Consider the following 17,487-nt stretch of genomic DNA (forward strand, 5'->3'; position numbering starts at 1 on the left):
GCGAGTAGTGGCGTGTGGGGTGGGTGAGTTTGTGGGAGAGGGAACTGTCAGATCATCAATCTCTCTGCCAGAACTTACCAGAAAAACCCATGTGCGAGTCAGGAGTTGTAATGTCTACAAGCCACTCGGAGATTGGAAACCCGTGGGAGCGGCCGTAACCCAATCAAGTGCTCTCCAGCGCTGACACGGCTCGCACTCCAAAATTAATCACTCAACAAACGTCTGACTACACAAGTGAAGACAAAGCATTCATTCCAATCACCACCACCGCTGAAATTATTCAGCAATTACAGTTATTTCTTCTCCCTATACATTTGATTGATTTCACTTCTGAATTATGAAGTATGAACCACAGGGAATAGGGTAGAAGTATGTATAAGAGCACTTAGGACAAGTGGGTGAATTGCACATGACATTTATTAGCCCCCATTGTTGGGGAAAGGGAGATGGATGGAACATGTCCTGCAGCAGGTAATCTGATTACAGTCCCATTAATAAAACATCTCTCATTAAGCACCTTAATCAATCTCAAGTCAGCATCAAGAGTGCTGGAACTGATGACGGGCCTCATCCTCATTGAATATTGTGTGTGTGTGTGTGTATGTGTGTTTGTGTAGTGTGGTGTGTGCGTGTGTGTGTGTGTGTGTGTGTGTGTGTGTGTGTGTTTGTGTGGTGTGGTGTATGTGTGTGTGTGTGTGTGGTGTGGTGTTTGTGTGTGTGTGTGTGTGTGTGTGTGTGTGTGTGTGTGTGTGTGTGTGTGTGTGTTTGTGTGGTGCAGTATGTGTGTATGTGTGTTTGCTCATGAGAGTTTATCTATGCAGTCTGTTTGTGTGTGTGCTTTTCCTGCTGTATGTTCCTGGGTGTATAGGAGTGTGTGATCCACGGCTATATTTTCATGTTGTGTGTTTGATCCTTGAGATATGGGTGGACATAGTGGTTACTTAAAAATTCCTTAGATCCTCTGGCAGAGAAGCCTGAAGAAAATATACCATGCAGCGAGGAATTTTGGGTTACAGTTCAATTGAGAGTTGCTGACATAGAGACTTTATATCACATTCAAGCACTGAATAAATAATATTGCTTGATATTTTCTAGATGTCATGTTATACTAAGTAAACTTCACTCTATTGACAAATTCATATGATAACATCACAGAATCACTCATGGTAAGAACTTGGCATTTGACTTAAATTACTTGCTTAAGTTAAGATGGCTCACAGATGATATCACACTTAAAATGTGTGTACACTTCCAGCCTGTTTCAATGGTAATTGGCTTCCACACATGCACCATTCACAGATGCATAATTTCCAAGAGCCACATTTATGACCTTAAAATAAAGTGGTTTAACCTTCGTTAAAGCTGTCATCAGATGACACTACTAATCCACTGATGTGATTTGGTATGCCCTTGATATGCCTTCTCATGTAGTCAAATGACAATCATCACATCAAACATTATTACCCATAATATTATATATTACATACATATATTATATTGTGATTTGATGAAATACGTAAAATATGATAAATATGAAATGAAATGTATTACAAAGCACATCTTATTAAAACCAGTTATTCATAATCTATGCTTGTAAAGTCCTTGTTTAAATACTCAAAATTCACAATAAAGGGATTTTTTAAACCAGATGCTTTTTCATGGTTAGACCTTCTCCTTGACTTTTGGGCAATATGTATACCTTAAGTGATGTAGTCCATAACATTTACTGGTACTTTCACAGAAGAGGCAATATGTATACCTTAAGTGATGTAGTCCGTAACATTTACTGGTACTTTCACAGAAGAGACAAGCTGTTGTGATGTGTGTTTTGGGACATGTATATATTTTCTTTTTGCATGTGTGTGTGTGTGTGTGTCCAAAAACCTAAAACTTCCTAACCAGTACAGCATCTCCTGGCGTTTCAATCTGATCTAGGTCACTGTGGCCCTCTCAGTGTGAGATTCATGCATTCTGCCTTTTCCTCTCATTCTCTCTCTTTCTCCTTTTCTTTTCCCTTGCTGTTTTTCTGTCTCTCTTTTTTGTTTGTCACTCTCTCCTTATTCTGTCCCGGTCCCTGCTCTTGTCTTCTATCTCTTTTTTGCCATCCCTCTCTACCCACCCCCGCCCCGCCCAGTGCACCCCACACCCTCTTGTTTTGGCTACTCTTTCTCTCTCTCTCTCTCTTTCTCACTCTCTCTCTCTCTCTCTGCTGTAAATTGTGGCGGGGACAGAATGATAATGGTGAATCCCTCCTCACTCCTCCGGGAGCCTCGTTATCGCCGTTTGTATTAAGTTAAGCACTTAAAATACTTAATTATGCTCCACGCCCGACTCTATTTTAGTTTCTAAGTGCTACAGGATTGTGACTGATACTCTTCTGGGACCGGTGCGTTTTCCCTTTTAAGCCGTTTCCTATCCCCCTCTTCCTTTCTTCTATCCGGGCTCTCTATGTGTGTGTGTGTGTGTGTGTGTGTGTGAGAGAGAGAGAGAGAGGGAGAAAGAGAGAGATCTAAAAAAGACACTTGCCTTTCGCTGATGAAGGGTGGGGAATCGCGGGAGTGACTGAGAAGGATTTGAGTCAGACGAGCGCAGATGGATTGATCCTCGGCACAGAGGGAAAGGCAAGCCATTTATCTACCTCTGCTTGTGTCGTCCTCAGAACTGTGTCATTAGTAAGTGGGTAGCATGGACGCCACTAGTGATGAAGGATGATAATGACAATTATAATGGGAATGGTGTCTCTGCGAGAGTACAGTCTGTTCTTTCCAGGCCTCAGGGCTATTTTGAGTCAAAACAACGCTACAGATACACTGGGCTCTCTCTCTCTATCTCTCCCTCTCTCTCAGTCTCTGAAAATATTATGTGGTGTTTGGAAGGGAAAGAAAAGAAAAAAATGAGTGCATGCATAGAAAATGCTGTGGGTGATTACTGAGGTGGTCACATGCCACGTGTGACCATGACTCCTATGCATTGCTCTCAAATCTCAAAAGCCCCTTTGTCTCCCCAGGTGCTCTCAAAAAGAGATGGTTCAGCTTCTGGTGAGACTGTTTGCAGCAGGCATCTGCATAATTAAAATCTAGCCAGGGGTGAAGTTTAACCAAAAAAAAAAAAAAAAAAACTTTTTCTGCCACAGCCAGTCATTTTTGCCGTTTTTGAACAGAGTTTTTCCTTTTCACCCAAATCAAGTGATTATTGAAACGGTTGGTAAAATAAATCCTTTTTTTGTATTAAACGATATTAAGTTGAGAAGTATTCTTACACCTTGTCGCACAGTGATGAAATGTTAATCTTGTTTCCTATTTATAATGCCTGTGTTGTGAAGGGTTGTTGGTGAGTATCCATCCATGTATGAATGTGTGTGTATGTGACTTATTTGTTGTTGTTCATTTCTTTTCATCCATGAGTTCTGTGTCATTTATAAAATTGTGCCCTGTAAATCTATCAGCTGACAAAAGTATAAGCTGTTTATTGTACAGTATATTTTCCCTCTATTAGTCTCTTTGTCGGCTTGTGTGGGCTGGCTTAGAGAAATGGAAGCAGGCGATATTATTGAAATGAGGAAGGAAGGTAACCATGGTTTCAGGCTGAGGTCCTGGAACTCACAATAAGATAATGGCGGGCCTACTTTAAGAGAGATGTAGGAGGAAAATGGCAATATGGCTCTATCAATCAGGGTTGAGAGGCCACCATTGTCATGACTCACACATTCTACAGTATCCTGGACTTTGGAGATTGACTCATAAATTCTATGAATTATTGAATTTGGGTGCTCTCTTCTGGCCATGGGCATTGACAAAGTGTCCTTAGATTGCTTCAAAGAGTCCACTAAGCATTCATACACAACCATTTCGAACAAGATTAGTGCTATTTGTTTTTGTGCTGGAAAGAAAATTCCAAGCCCTCCAATTCCTTATATCTGTAATTAACGCTACAACCACCAGCTTCTCATTCTCCTGTGACTGTATTGTTGAAATACACACGTTATATATATATTTACTTAACATTCTCAGACACCTGGGTGCTATCTTTTTCATCTTTCATTTCAAAATGCATTTAGCTGTCAGTCAAATCCAGAGCCATCTGAAGAAGTACATATAGGGATACAGTAGTTTGCAAAGCCAGCTGATGAACACTGAAATTTAGGACACATGAATCATTGTCCTTGTAGTATTTATGAAGTGCAAAGTACAGCAGTTATATATACAGTATGTGTGGAACAATGCATTCAAGAAAAGCTATGTGTTGTAAAGGCAGTTTTCTTTTGGTAGGAAAAACGGCAAAGTCTCCCAATATGCATTTGACACAGGTCTCTCCCTCATGCAGAGATCAAAGAGAGAGGAGAGGAGCTAGGGCATTTGGAGGGGAGGCTATTGGCATACAAGGGGGCACATCCATGCTGTACAGAGCACTCATTTAGGCCAACTGACACAGGGGAATACCTCAAGGATTTGAAAGTGCCTAAACTGGATGCCGTTAGGTGTTTATCATGGCCACAGGACAAGTTCTGTGATGTTCACAGACTGACAGTGGATGCTGATTATTATCCTGGGGTGATCGCAAGGAATCAACTCTGTCCGCTTTGGTTTGACTATCTCTGTGAGGAAGTAATAAAGGCCTGGTCAGGCTCCAGTTTGACAGTGGTTACTTGGAGTTAATCATTGTCAAATTCATCAGAACCAGACATGGACCAGGTTGGGTCTAATTGTCCAAGACCATGCTCCCAGCTAATGCGAATGGCCTCAAAGTGTTTTACTCTCGGCTTACTAAGACTAAACTCTAAACTAAAGTGTTAAGTAATTTGTCACACTAGAGGCTGATAACCCCCAATCCATTTAGAACAGGCCTCCACAATAACACGTCTTGAAAATGGACATGGATAGACTACCCGTAACTGTGCTGAAGGCTTTTCTGACCCCTCCCATACTCCCACTGCCATACGGTACTGCTCCTGACACGTTAGGCAGGTTTTCACAACTGCTTCCATTTTTTTTCATAAGGTTTAGGCCACCAGACTTCTTCTGGTTTTGTTCTGGTGTGACTCCCAAGCTGCTACAATAAAGAAGATATTCTGTAGTGATCCCAGTGGAATCCCATAGCTCATCACACCGCTGGAAATAAGGTGTGAGACGAGGACTAACACAACGGGGGCAAAAAGACGATCAGGCATCATGATTCTTTCATCACCATCTGGGGGTTCTACTCCCCTGGAACTGGAAACAAGCCCAGAGTATCCACATATCTATGCTACTGCTAGACAATGGCATATCAATGGTGACAAAGTGGTAACACCTGCTTCTATAAAACAGTGAGGGGCATCACTTATACCTCAGCAAGAATTCTAAGAAGGGTTTTCTGACAAATGGCAACAGCAACCTGTTCAAATAAATATAAGATGTCTTTATGCAAACTTTGATAATGACAAGTCCTTCATTATCAATTTGAGAGTTTGCAATACTGATATAAGGCTGTCAGATTTAAACCCAATGGCCGATTCAATGAATCAGTGTCCCCACTCCATATAGCTAATCATCCCAGGAGTAGTTCCTTGTGTCCCATGCACCTGTGAAGGAACTGTGAGGACCTAAGAGCTGTTGACGACTGAAAACTCACTGCTGAATAGACCACCATTACCACTGAACATCTTTTTCTGAACTCTTCTGACAGTGAAGAGATGCAAACTCAATGTTGAGTAAAATGTCTCTTACAATTTCAGCCAAACACGTGAAAGTAAATTCGAGGGCATGATTGAATGTGACCACACTGCATAATATCTGCGCAATGTCCAGTTATGCAGACTACTTCACCATAACAGACATCTACATACATCTGATTACACAAAGAGAAAGCAATGTGTCAATGGCGTCTGGTAGCTGTCCACCAAGTGGGAATATAATGTGTTTATCTTGTTAAACCCCTTGTCATACTTGATTGAACATGGTTGAACTACGAATATTTGAAATTTTATTCCACTGTTCCATCCACTTTTGGTGTAACTAGACCACCTGTAAATCAAACAAAAATAGACAGGCATCAGTCACTATTTACGTTAGCCAGAAATGGCAAGGGAAGCTCTTGTACCATAGCGAGAATTTAACGTCCATCTTTGGGAATCTCAGTGATTGACTTTGACTAACATGACACTTTGAAAATAGGTTTTTACATCAGGATAACACTATATGGTGTTGAACTAGTTTAATGATGGCTCTGTTTGAGGCTAATATAATATTTGCTAACGGTAGCTATCCACAAAATTAGCCAGCACACTGCAATAGTATCAATCATCATTCAGTCATTTCACAAAGGGCAACTAATTCAAATTAATTGGGATTTCTGCTCTTTTTTCCTTTTAAGTCACCAATCACACATTAGTAGCCCTTTTATATTTCAGTTTCCCTGCACTTGATTTTTTAAGAACCTTTTTCAGTCACTAAGAAGCTCACACACCCCACACAGCCATTGACTGGGATGTTCTTATTTCTTTACTCAACTTATTTCAAACATACATTACCAGGTAGCTTTAATAATAGTTTCAGAATACACGCACCTCTCTAATGTGCCAACGTCACAGTATCAAAACCTTCACAGTCACAGTCAAAACTTTCATGAGGTTTATAAGAGTCAACACTCTACAGGTTCATTTGCATAGATATCCTATATATTTCCCCCCAGAAACACCCTGGAGTAGCCATTAGTAATCAGTGTAGCACATGGGACATGCACTCATGTTAAGACAGTTACGCAACTATTCATCGTCTGATGTGCCATTGCTCATTGTGCAGCGGTTTCTTTGAAACAGATCAATATCAATGACATACAGACATATTGGTGCACACAGGTGTTTCATAGAACAAAGAAAACATTCTATTCACTTTACTTCTATTCTTTCACTTTTTCTATTCAAAAGAAACAGCAAAAAAAAACAAAAAAAAAACGTTTTGGTGAAGTGCAAGAACCCCCGAAATCACTGGTTCTGTGACAGGTTTGCATCTGTAATGTAATTAAAGACTGTTGAAATAACACACAGCATTGGACTATGTTAACCATAGGCTGAATAGACTTACCTTGTCCATTATGATGGGCGCTAATATGGTTGTCCTCTGAAATATAGCCTCTGCCAAGCGACCGCTGCTGCATAATCTCCAGCTTCACATTCTACAGCTCTTTATTGATCCCCTGCAGCACCACCAGCTTCTCTTTCTCAAGCTTCACCAGCTCCTCACTGCAGTCACACTGGATGGATCGACGCCTACAAGGGCATTCAATCCTGAATATTCGGCGCTGTGCGGCTTCAGTGGAGCATGGTGAAGGTGTGTAGTGGTGTGGTGTTGCTGCTGCTGCTGGAGGGGATGGAGGCCTGGTCTGAGAGCATGGTCTGGTACCCTCACCTCAGATCTGTGGCCCCCGAGATACCCAGGGAAGCTGGCTCCCTTATTATTGCCAGCACATTTTCCTCGTTTGGGGTGAGTGCAAGCACAGAGCTGGGCCCACCACCCGTCCTCTCCCAGTCTCTCCAGACAGCTGCGATTCTTACATTTGCTGCACTTGGAAAATCATCCCACTTCTTACGAACAATTTCCCACTCTGTGGGAAACTCTGTGGGATGGACCTGGATGCTGCCATCTTCATGGCCATGTTTAACCATATTTGTTTTTTGTGTGTGTTGTTGGACACCATGATCCTAAAACTTTAAAAAAGTATCTCTATTTATTGCCACCTCTTCTAACAGCATCTCCATATTGCTTGTGGAGACGCAGGGGGAGTGCTTCCTTCTTTTCCCTGCTGTAGCCTTTGTTGTTTTTGTGTTGGAGGGTTGCTTTTATTGAAAACGTCAGCCAATTAGAGAAAATAGTGAATTACACAAGTAATGGACCTGCTGGTCAGCCAATCCTGATTGCAAAGTAATTTAAGACACCATGACAAAGATATTAAAATAATGTAAATAAAACAGTACATTTCAAAGACGGCATATTAACAGGGGGCATAGTGGAATGAGGTGTGATACTACCGTCTGGCGTGCGAAGTTCGTGCTCCCATTTGGCGTATATTTACGGTTGGTTAATCAGTTTGTAATTTTGTAATTTTTCTGTTACAAAGTTGCCACCAGTCGTGATAAACTACTATACTGTATATTAAGTATTCCTGCAGTATTTATTTATACAGAACACAATTTTCTCTCATAAAGCAGTAGCTTTGGAGTGAATAATGGATTATCGAGCCATCGACGTCAACCAATTCAGCACCATTGCTGTGGACAGCGCCCAGTAACGTCGCACAGAAGAAGTTATACTTTAAACAACCTCCGAAGAAATAGTTCGGGAAACACAAGTAGAAAGGTAGACTTTTGCAAGGTAAACCTTTTACGTTTAAGACACCGTTATTGGAAAAGCAAACCTGATTTATGTGATGACAGGTAGCAACCAAACTGCAAATCAGAACAGATCATTCTCTCAGACTATAAATCAACTGGCTGGAAAATGGGCTATCCTACTCTCCGACTATCCAAGGTGTTGTATTTGACAAATTGTCGACAAAGGCTTCCGTCAGTCCAAAAGGAAAGACATGCATGGATGCATTTATTTCGTTATTCACAAAAAAAGACCATATTGGCATACTGTGTAATGTGCTGTGCGCGTTTATCTAGAGGAGGCACAAACCAGCAACTTTAACATCTTAAGAGCGCTATCGCAACGAGTACGCGGACTACACGAAAGCTACCGGCAACAATTCATGTGTAGGCTATCAATCCACCCTGCAAGTAGTCCTGGAGAGAACGGAGATGTTGCCCAGAGGCAGCACTGAAGATCACCGAGGCTCTAGAAGATGAACGCACTGCTTTAGACGATCCGTCACTGTTTAATTAAAACTCTAACAATGGAGCTATAAATTAGACGCGATGGACTGATTGCACTGTTTCTCTCATGTAGTAATTAACATTTCGTGTGTCTGAGTTGTCATAGAATAACCATGCTACTAAGCTACTGTAATGTGGTATCGGTGGAAATCTAGCATTTAATTTGTGTTGTATAGTAATGATATCTTCCTTATGTTATAGCTGTGTGTTGGGTGGCCTACACATGGCCTTGGTTTTGTCCTTGTGTCAGGTTTGAAATAATTATATAAACTAATAAATTCGGTACTATCAATATCAATCATATCTACACACTTTACCTATTTTGGGGTGTACTGAACTCACATTAACAGGATTATTGAGTATTTGTGACATTCTTTGTGGCATTATCTTATCTAGTTGCCCACAGTTGGTGTAGCCAGACATACCCAATTTGCCACTGATGAAATGCTGCTATACCACGAAGTATGCATGTGTTGTGTTAAGTGTGGTATGGTCATGGTGTAGTGTTTAACTGGGGTTGCAAAATGGTACATTTCCTAATGGCCAAAAAATATTGTGTGATTTTGTGTGTGTTTTAAGGGGGCCCTTGAATTAGGTGTAGCCCAGAGCCCTTTGTGTTCTTAACTCGACCCTGAGTGTGGGACAAGTGAAATAATCATTTATATTATTTTGTGGGTGTGCTGTTGTGCCAATCATATCAACAGGAATTTGACATGTGCTGTGATGAAGAGCCGCTTATAATTGGTTTGGTCAAGTCTAACAGACATCAGTGCATGTTATAAAAATATTTAAACTAAATTGTCATTGTGAAATGATTAAATATGTTGTGTTTAATTGATAAGCCCACCACAGTTCAAACCACCAGAGACAGAGACAGAGAGAGGAGGTGTGTGATGATGAAAAGTGAATGACAGTGAAGGAAATCTACCATTGCTCATCTCTCTGTAATATAAATGTGCAATTAAGTTTTTAACAGAATTTAGACCATTTACAGGAAATGTATACTGAGCATCTGAGAGGCTTTCTATGTTTTTGGCCTTCCACATCATATAGAAATTAAATAATTATTATTATATATTTTATATATAAACGATCGACCTCAAAACCATTTCCATGCAATGCCTATACCTTTTTGATAAGACACACCCAAATGAGGCGTCATCAGTGCTTGAAGGTGCCATGTTTTGAAATTAAGAAATGAATGTGCCCTAGTAATCAAAATAGCTTTACATGATGCTTCTTTGTTGCACGTAGGAACCCATGATGCGCATCTATCATATTCAGGCCAATGGTGTTAATAAACCCAGAAATCATATTCAAATCGTAAAGTCCTTGGGTCAAGAACTATGTTTGTCCAGGGCCAACAACTGGCAATCCATTAACAAACCCGGCAACTACATTCATAGCATGAAAACTCTGGGTCGACAACTATGTTTTTCCAGATTCAACAAACTTTAACAAGGTAATGTGAAAGCAGTAAGACGTTTTGGTTTGAAACCAACCCAGACCAACAACAGCCAAGTTAGCACTCTGTTAAGCTTGTTAACTGGTATCATTTGGTGATATAATTACCAATGTCGTGCTATAAAATATTTGTTTACATTTTCACAGGGTGTTCTGTTGATAACTTACATAGTCTGAACCATAGTTCAACTGAATGTTCGCAAACACTGTCGTTAAGTTGTGTGGTTCGAACTACAGCTCTGTACCAGTGGTCAGAAGTTCCAAACACTTCCTGTCTGAGACATCAATGATGTCAGTTTTTTTTGTTGAAATTAACCATTATAAATATCCCTGGTTGATATCTGACATTGTTAACCACCACACAACCCTACTTATAAATGCCTTCAGCAAAAAAGGCATGATTAAAAGGCCCACTTACAGACACGAGCATGTGAGTTGAATTCACACTCCCACAAACAATAACTTGAGATGCTGCACCATGAATGTGAAAATTCTCGTGTTGTAGGAAAGGAATATGGTGTATGTTTTACATGTTACTGTTTAGTAACAGAGGTTACACCAGAGGTACGTCTTAATTTATTTTGCATTGAGAACAACAAATATGAAAATACACATTGAATAACAAAAAACTGAAAATACACCTTGTGGCTTTTCCCCCTCCTAAAACACCACCACATGAAGAATGCCTCTGAAAATCCAGTCAATAGTTCACTGGAAGAGAACAAAACTTCATGACACCCTGGAAAGGTGAGAACACACTTAGTGTCCTAACCCAAGTGTATTAATAGTGATGGACTGCTCAAAGGAGTCAGCCAACACAATATGCATGACTCATACCAAGTTTTGAAAAGGTCCTCTATTTTGATGAGCACACATTGTTCCAAACTAGAAGAGTTATTACCTGCAGGTTGGATACCAAGCCTAAAAACATTTTAAATTAATGATGATATTATTATATTTTATGAGAAAGTCAACTCCGTTTTTGGATGGTGGGGGGTCGCCCAAGTACGTGCCCCCTATTGGCCATCATCACTATGCCTGGTGGTCTAGCGTAAAACTCAGCTTGAGCTCACAATGTAATGATGTGAACATGAGCCTTAATAAACTGTTCTGCATCACAGAACACAATTCTCCCTTTTGTATAGTGACATGTTCATGCCTTCCATTCATATTACCGAGATAAGCCTGCTTCCTCTCCTCTCCCCCCCTCTTTTTATACAGGCTTTCTTTGGATGTAGAATATTGCATTAGTGACTTAATATTGTCTGATAATTGCCCTCTTAAAAATGCGCTGCTGGAGAAACATGTTCCACGATCCCCAGCATTGTGTAATGTTGTCATAGTAATCAATCTGAGGCTTTAAGGGGAATATGTAGCTCTCCCATTAGTCGACACTGATACCACAACTTCAGCTAAGGCATTTTTCTCTGGCCACATTTTTTGGTCACGTCAGCTCCACCTAAGCCTGTTTTGCCAATGATTCACAGGCAAATTATTCTTGAATCTGCCAACCAATCTGTCAACTGTTTTTATATAGAGACTAGAGTGACTAGTGAGAACTAAATTCTTGAGTCTACAGTTTAACTCACTTGACAGTTGGCTCTGAAAAGCAGCCTTTATGAACCATTCTAATATAATCCAATTTGGGTTATACAGGAGGAGCTAACAAGCATCATACGTTTGCATTGACTTTTTTCATATCTATTCATATACACACACACTCAGAAATATCCACACGCTCACACAAACAACACTTACAGAGAGAGATGCCGAAGAGAGCCGCTGAGTTTGGTCCATGTGGGGATGCCTGGCGTCCTCCACCAGAGCTGATAGACAGATACCGATGATGAATCAGACCACGACGACGTTTTTAGGAACCAAGGGGATATCATGGCTGATAAGGCGAAGCTCCAGAGGACGTCAAGAGAGATGGCTCCCAGCACTCAAAGCCATCATAGCATCCCTCCTACCTCAGCCAAAGCTTATCAGCCTAATTAATGTCATGAATAGGTACTTAATGATCCCGTGCATCAACCTTGTTAAAAAAATTGGAATTAAAGATGCTATCGCTGCTGTCGCACGAGGGAAAACAGGCCAGGGAGGTGGCAGCGCATGGCCTCAAAGTCATCGATCGCCTGATCAGCCGATTCGGATGGCAGTCAATTTATTTTATTTAATGTGGCCATTTAGAGAGGTTTCATGACACTTTATTGCAGCCTTTGGGCATAACTAAATTGCCCGATGTCACCGCTAAAGATTGGGTTCTCTGACTATGATATGGATTACAGCATGATCCGTTGGAATTGTGTCGCTTCGATGATTCAGCAAATCTCTTGGGGAAGTTGGTGGATTTCTGCAGACTGAATTGCCTGTGGGGCACAGAGAGTCGAAGTTAGCAGCAGAGTAGTAAATGCTAAGGTATGACTGGACGCCGATAAAAGTTCAGAAGTACATTCAAAGTATATCAGTCCACTTCTCTCAACTGAGCTCCAGCCTGAAATGGTCAGTGTCTGTGCAGGTTTACTCGAGAAGAAAAAGTCAGCCACAAATTCTCTCAGTAATGGGGCTATATTAAAGAGTCAAAAGGTGAATCTGACTCAGCGACTGAGTGGGACTCCATTGTGTCGGCCAAAAAACATCAAATCAATCACATTTATATAACACGCTCTCATTATTTCTGCATCGGTAATGCAAGGGTCAAGCAGGGAGATTCATCAGCAGCCTGGCCAAGTGACAACGGGATAGGGAAGGAAAAAAGACATGAAGAGAGAGAGAGAAGGACAGAAAGTGGGAGGTCACCGTGATCACATATCCACCACACATCCTGACACTGTTTTTCTCCATTTTTGGGGGTCTGGTACACCTTGGTGTTCATTAGTAGTGTAGTAGGTCTACATTACCAACTCATGTCACCATCATTACTGCTCAGGAACAGGCTGGGTCTCAATTTGTGCTCCCATACTAGGCGCCCACCACAGCCCAGGTCCCAATTTGCCACAGTGGAAATTGAAACATTGGATACTGAATCACATTGGGGTAATCTGAGTACAGATGGTAGGATTCTGTCTGGTAGTCTATCCCATTCTCGGCAGAAGGCAACAGAACCTAGACTGTTAGACCGTAACAATGGAACTACCACACTGATCCAGTGAATAAATGTCATCTTGGTTGCTATTTCTGTATTTGTAGAGGGGCCATTAGATGGCTGTAAAATATGCAGTCCGTTGGCAGTTTCAGTAGGAACAAAAAAAAAGAGAAGGCTTTTTCAATCCCTCGCAACAATTTCAAGCCATTTCAATCCACATTTCCTCTTTGTCTTTGTGAAGCTTGAGAGCACACAGCCCCCCTCCTCTTACTCACACCTTGTCCTAACTGTCCACGCTTAGACTGTCCAATGCCAAGCTGCAGGCTATACACCTTTTGTCCACATCAACGGTAATTGCACAATTAAAAACTCATTTTTGTCATGAAATGATACTCTTCAGGGGCATCCTCACTTTGCTCTCACCTTTCATGTCTCTCTCTCACTTGTGCTTTTCTCGCTTCATCTCTCTGTCTCTCGCTCCTCTTTATCCCCTTATTACAGCTCTCATTGATGGATGTGTCCGCTTTGGTAATTACTCCACTCCTTGGAGTTCTTAATCTTCTGACTCTTCTCAAGGAAGAAGTGTACTGGAAGACTTACTGTAGACTTGCAGACTTGATGAGAAAAAACTGCTCTGAAGAACATTTAAGGATGCTTCAGCTGTGTGGACAAAAGTCTTTAGAGAAAGAGTTGTTGGTAGCACTCTAAAGAGTAAAACTGGAGCTTTTATGGACTCTCATTTTCCACTTTGAGAACAAGCCTGTAGGAGCACCTTTTTTCTTTACCCCATGTTTATTTCTGCATGTGTGAATGTGCATTAATGTCCAATTAATGACCAGTTGCTTTCCAAGAGGAAAGACATTTTTCATTTGTTTATCATAAAAGTATTCTAAAGAATAAGAGGGCTGAAAATGACTAATTTAAGGTTACTGGATTCAGAACGTAATGGTCATTCTGATGGCATACACCTTTGTTTAAAGGCAAACAGGACAAATCATTGCTTGGACAGCTCAGCCTCGATACTTAGTTTCTGCCCTGAGGGTGAAAGATTCACTTAATTCTTCGGCTTTGGCTCAATTCGCTTTATTGATAAGACTACTAGATGCTTTTACAAGACAGATGAGGCTTATTAGAGTAAGAGGGACAGAGAGAGAGAGAGAAGGGACACGAAGTCAATCATGGTGCTTGAATGAGTATGTGTGGGCGGATGTACGGACACGTGGGTGAGCATGTTGTGTGTGTGTGTGTGTGTGTGTGTGTGTGTGTGTGTGTGTGCACGCGCATGCGTGTTGCATGTTTGAGCACATTAATGAATAAATAACAAAGCAGGGAAGGAGGGCACTCTCTCGCGCTTCAGCCCATGACAGCCATCGATGTGCTACACCTCGCCATTCAATTATTCTGGAATTAAATATTTAAGACGCCGGGCCTTGTTGCTTCTGCTGGCCTTTGAGTACAGCTGTGCCTCTTTTTCTGACAGGTTAAATAATGCAGCAGGGCTGGAGGAGCTCCGAGCAGCCGCCAGCCACACTTCAGCCGGGGACCAGGGCTCCCAGTGCTGAAGTCAGCAGCAGACCTGTTGGTCCGAAGCCAGATGGGGCTAACACAAGGGGCGAGGGGGATGGTCAAACAGACATTAAAAGTACATCAAGTGAATCCGCGTTTAAATCTGACATAAACTGTGCAAACATTGTTTTCCCAACCGCTCAAATAAAACTTTGTTCTTCATATTGACTTGCTCACTGCGCATGCACCAACTTTAGTGGCACTCCTATTACTATGGAAACAATGGGAATAAACAGAATGTGCAGGGTAGGTGAAATTTCAGTTATGCCATTCCAATAATGTGATTGGCTTTATCAAAGGATTTCCTCCTATTTCACCTGTGTGGGGATTCGGGGGGAACAGTGGTTCAAGAGGTAGAGGAGTCGTTCAGCAATCGGAAGGTTGCTAGTCTGATCCCCAATCTCTTCCCGATGTGCAGGCTGGTGCCTTGCATAGTAGCCTCCACCATAGGTGTGTGAATATAAATGCAGTCCATTTGCCATTCATTTTCCTGCCAGTGATTTGTCTTCTCCCTTATAATGTCTCTCCTTTATCCCTTACTTATAACTGTTGTATAATGAGTTATCCTTGCATTCCTTCCTGCAATACATTATAAAGATGGTATTCATTTTAAGTTTTACTTCACATTAAGTTGATAAAACCTAAATGTGTGGGATGTTGCCACTCCTGATTAGACTACTTCAAAAGAAGTACAATGACAACAACAAGATATTGGCAGCCCGGAGTGCCTACGAGGAAATCAATCCCAAATTAAATATAGGCCACTCTTAACACCCTGCAATTACTGCGATGACCACAAATAGAGATAGTGAGAGAGAGAGAGAGAGAGACTGCGTGTGTGTGTGAGAGAGAGAGTGACACTAAGAGGTAGCCTTCAGTAAATAAAATCAGAAAGGATCATTTCAACATCTGTGAGATCTAGACACAGAAAAGATGGTTATACCAAAGAAGTTGAGATATCTAAAATATTAAATAAATGTCCACTGAATTGTGCTTGCGACTACAAGATATATTTCAGATGCTTAAGTCGATGTAACAGCTGACCTTGGAAGTATGGTGAGATGAAGATGAATGATGGACTAGATTAGATCATGTGTAGATGTGAGGTTAGAAAGATGACTTATGAAGTATGCTTTGCTTGCAAATCAAAGGTGAAAGACAGGTTTGAGGACAAACTAGACATTTTATGGAAGGATTAGCAAAAATGAAAGTGATAAGAATTTGTTTCTGGTTATACACAGGAAAAGATGAGAAATTCCTTATGCTGTTGGTTGGGGATTTCCCACAGTGGCCAAACCTCTCACTGTCACACGCGACTGTAGTTCTCATGCCTGTTCTGTTCTATTCTGCCTGCACTGTTTGTGTGCTTCCACTTGTCTTGTGTGCTCACACCAGGGGCACTGGATGCAGCTCCAGCGAGGAACTGGAAGCATGAGAACCAGTCAGAAGACTGACCGTCAAGCAGCAGCTACAGTCCAGCGCTACAGTCCAGCGCTACAGATTGCTCAGTGGGCTTTAAACAAAGTCAGTTTACTTCCCCAGGTCTTCCCCTCGGACATGTTTTGTGATCTCTGCCTTGTTGTGCTCACACTGTGTGTGTGTGTGTGTGTGTGTGTGTGTGTGTTTCAGGAATAACAGCTGGAATTCACCATTGTGGCACATGAGACAATGCTAGTGACAGCAAGTACTTTCACTCTCTTGTTCTTCTAAACATACACACACACGCCCATATACCAAATCACCAGCACAGAATCAAGAAAATATAAAGAAGCAGTTTATATATAAATACATTGTTGGGTTTTTTGAATGTCAGTTGATTAGTATTTATGATTACAACTAAATAATTATAAAATGAATTTGTCTCCTGACAAACAGTACAAGCCAAGTGTGTATCTCCCTCTCTCACACACACACATAAATGTCCATGAATGTGTTGTGGTAAAACATATCTAAACTTTCTTTATAGAACAGATGAAGACATCATTGCACCAGATTCTGTCCAGCCTGTGTCTCCCCTCGGGTCCGTCACCAAGTCGCAGCAGACTAGACCAGTGATGGAGAGCTAAGCCTGCACCTGGGTGTGATATGTAAGGGATCTCTGTGATGACGCTGATGTTGGGACACTTTGCCCTCTTTACCTCCATCAGCGTAAAGGGTAGATCTCTGGGGTTTACAACCCGGTCACCTGGACCTGCTACCAGATCGGTGCGCAACAAAACCACAGGGGTAGACATTTACCGGGCAATTGTCTGTATACTACTAGAGATCTTCTGCTGCCAGCTCCAACCTCCACCTCATTGTAAATTAAACGCTCATATATTTTTATATCAGCTTTTGCTGTTTGTTTATTCAAATATAATCTGCAGTCCGAAACAGTAATGTTTACCTGAGTGTGTGGCTTGAGTCAAGCTTGTGGCTCGCTGGTGCAAGCCACAGGAGGGGAACAAAGAATCGTTGCACCCATGGTGTTGTAGTATGCTGTCTGGTACACGAGTGGAACACGGTGGTTGAAAAATCCTCT

The sequence above is a fragment of the Clupea harengus genome, chromosome 4 (assembly GCF_900700415.2).
Source record: "Clupea harengus chromosome 4, Ch_v2.0.2, whole genome shotgun sequence".
Taxonomy (NCBI): domain Eukaryota; kingdom Metazoa; phylum Chordata; class Actinopteri; order Clupeiformes; family Clupeidae; genus Clupea; species Clupea harengus.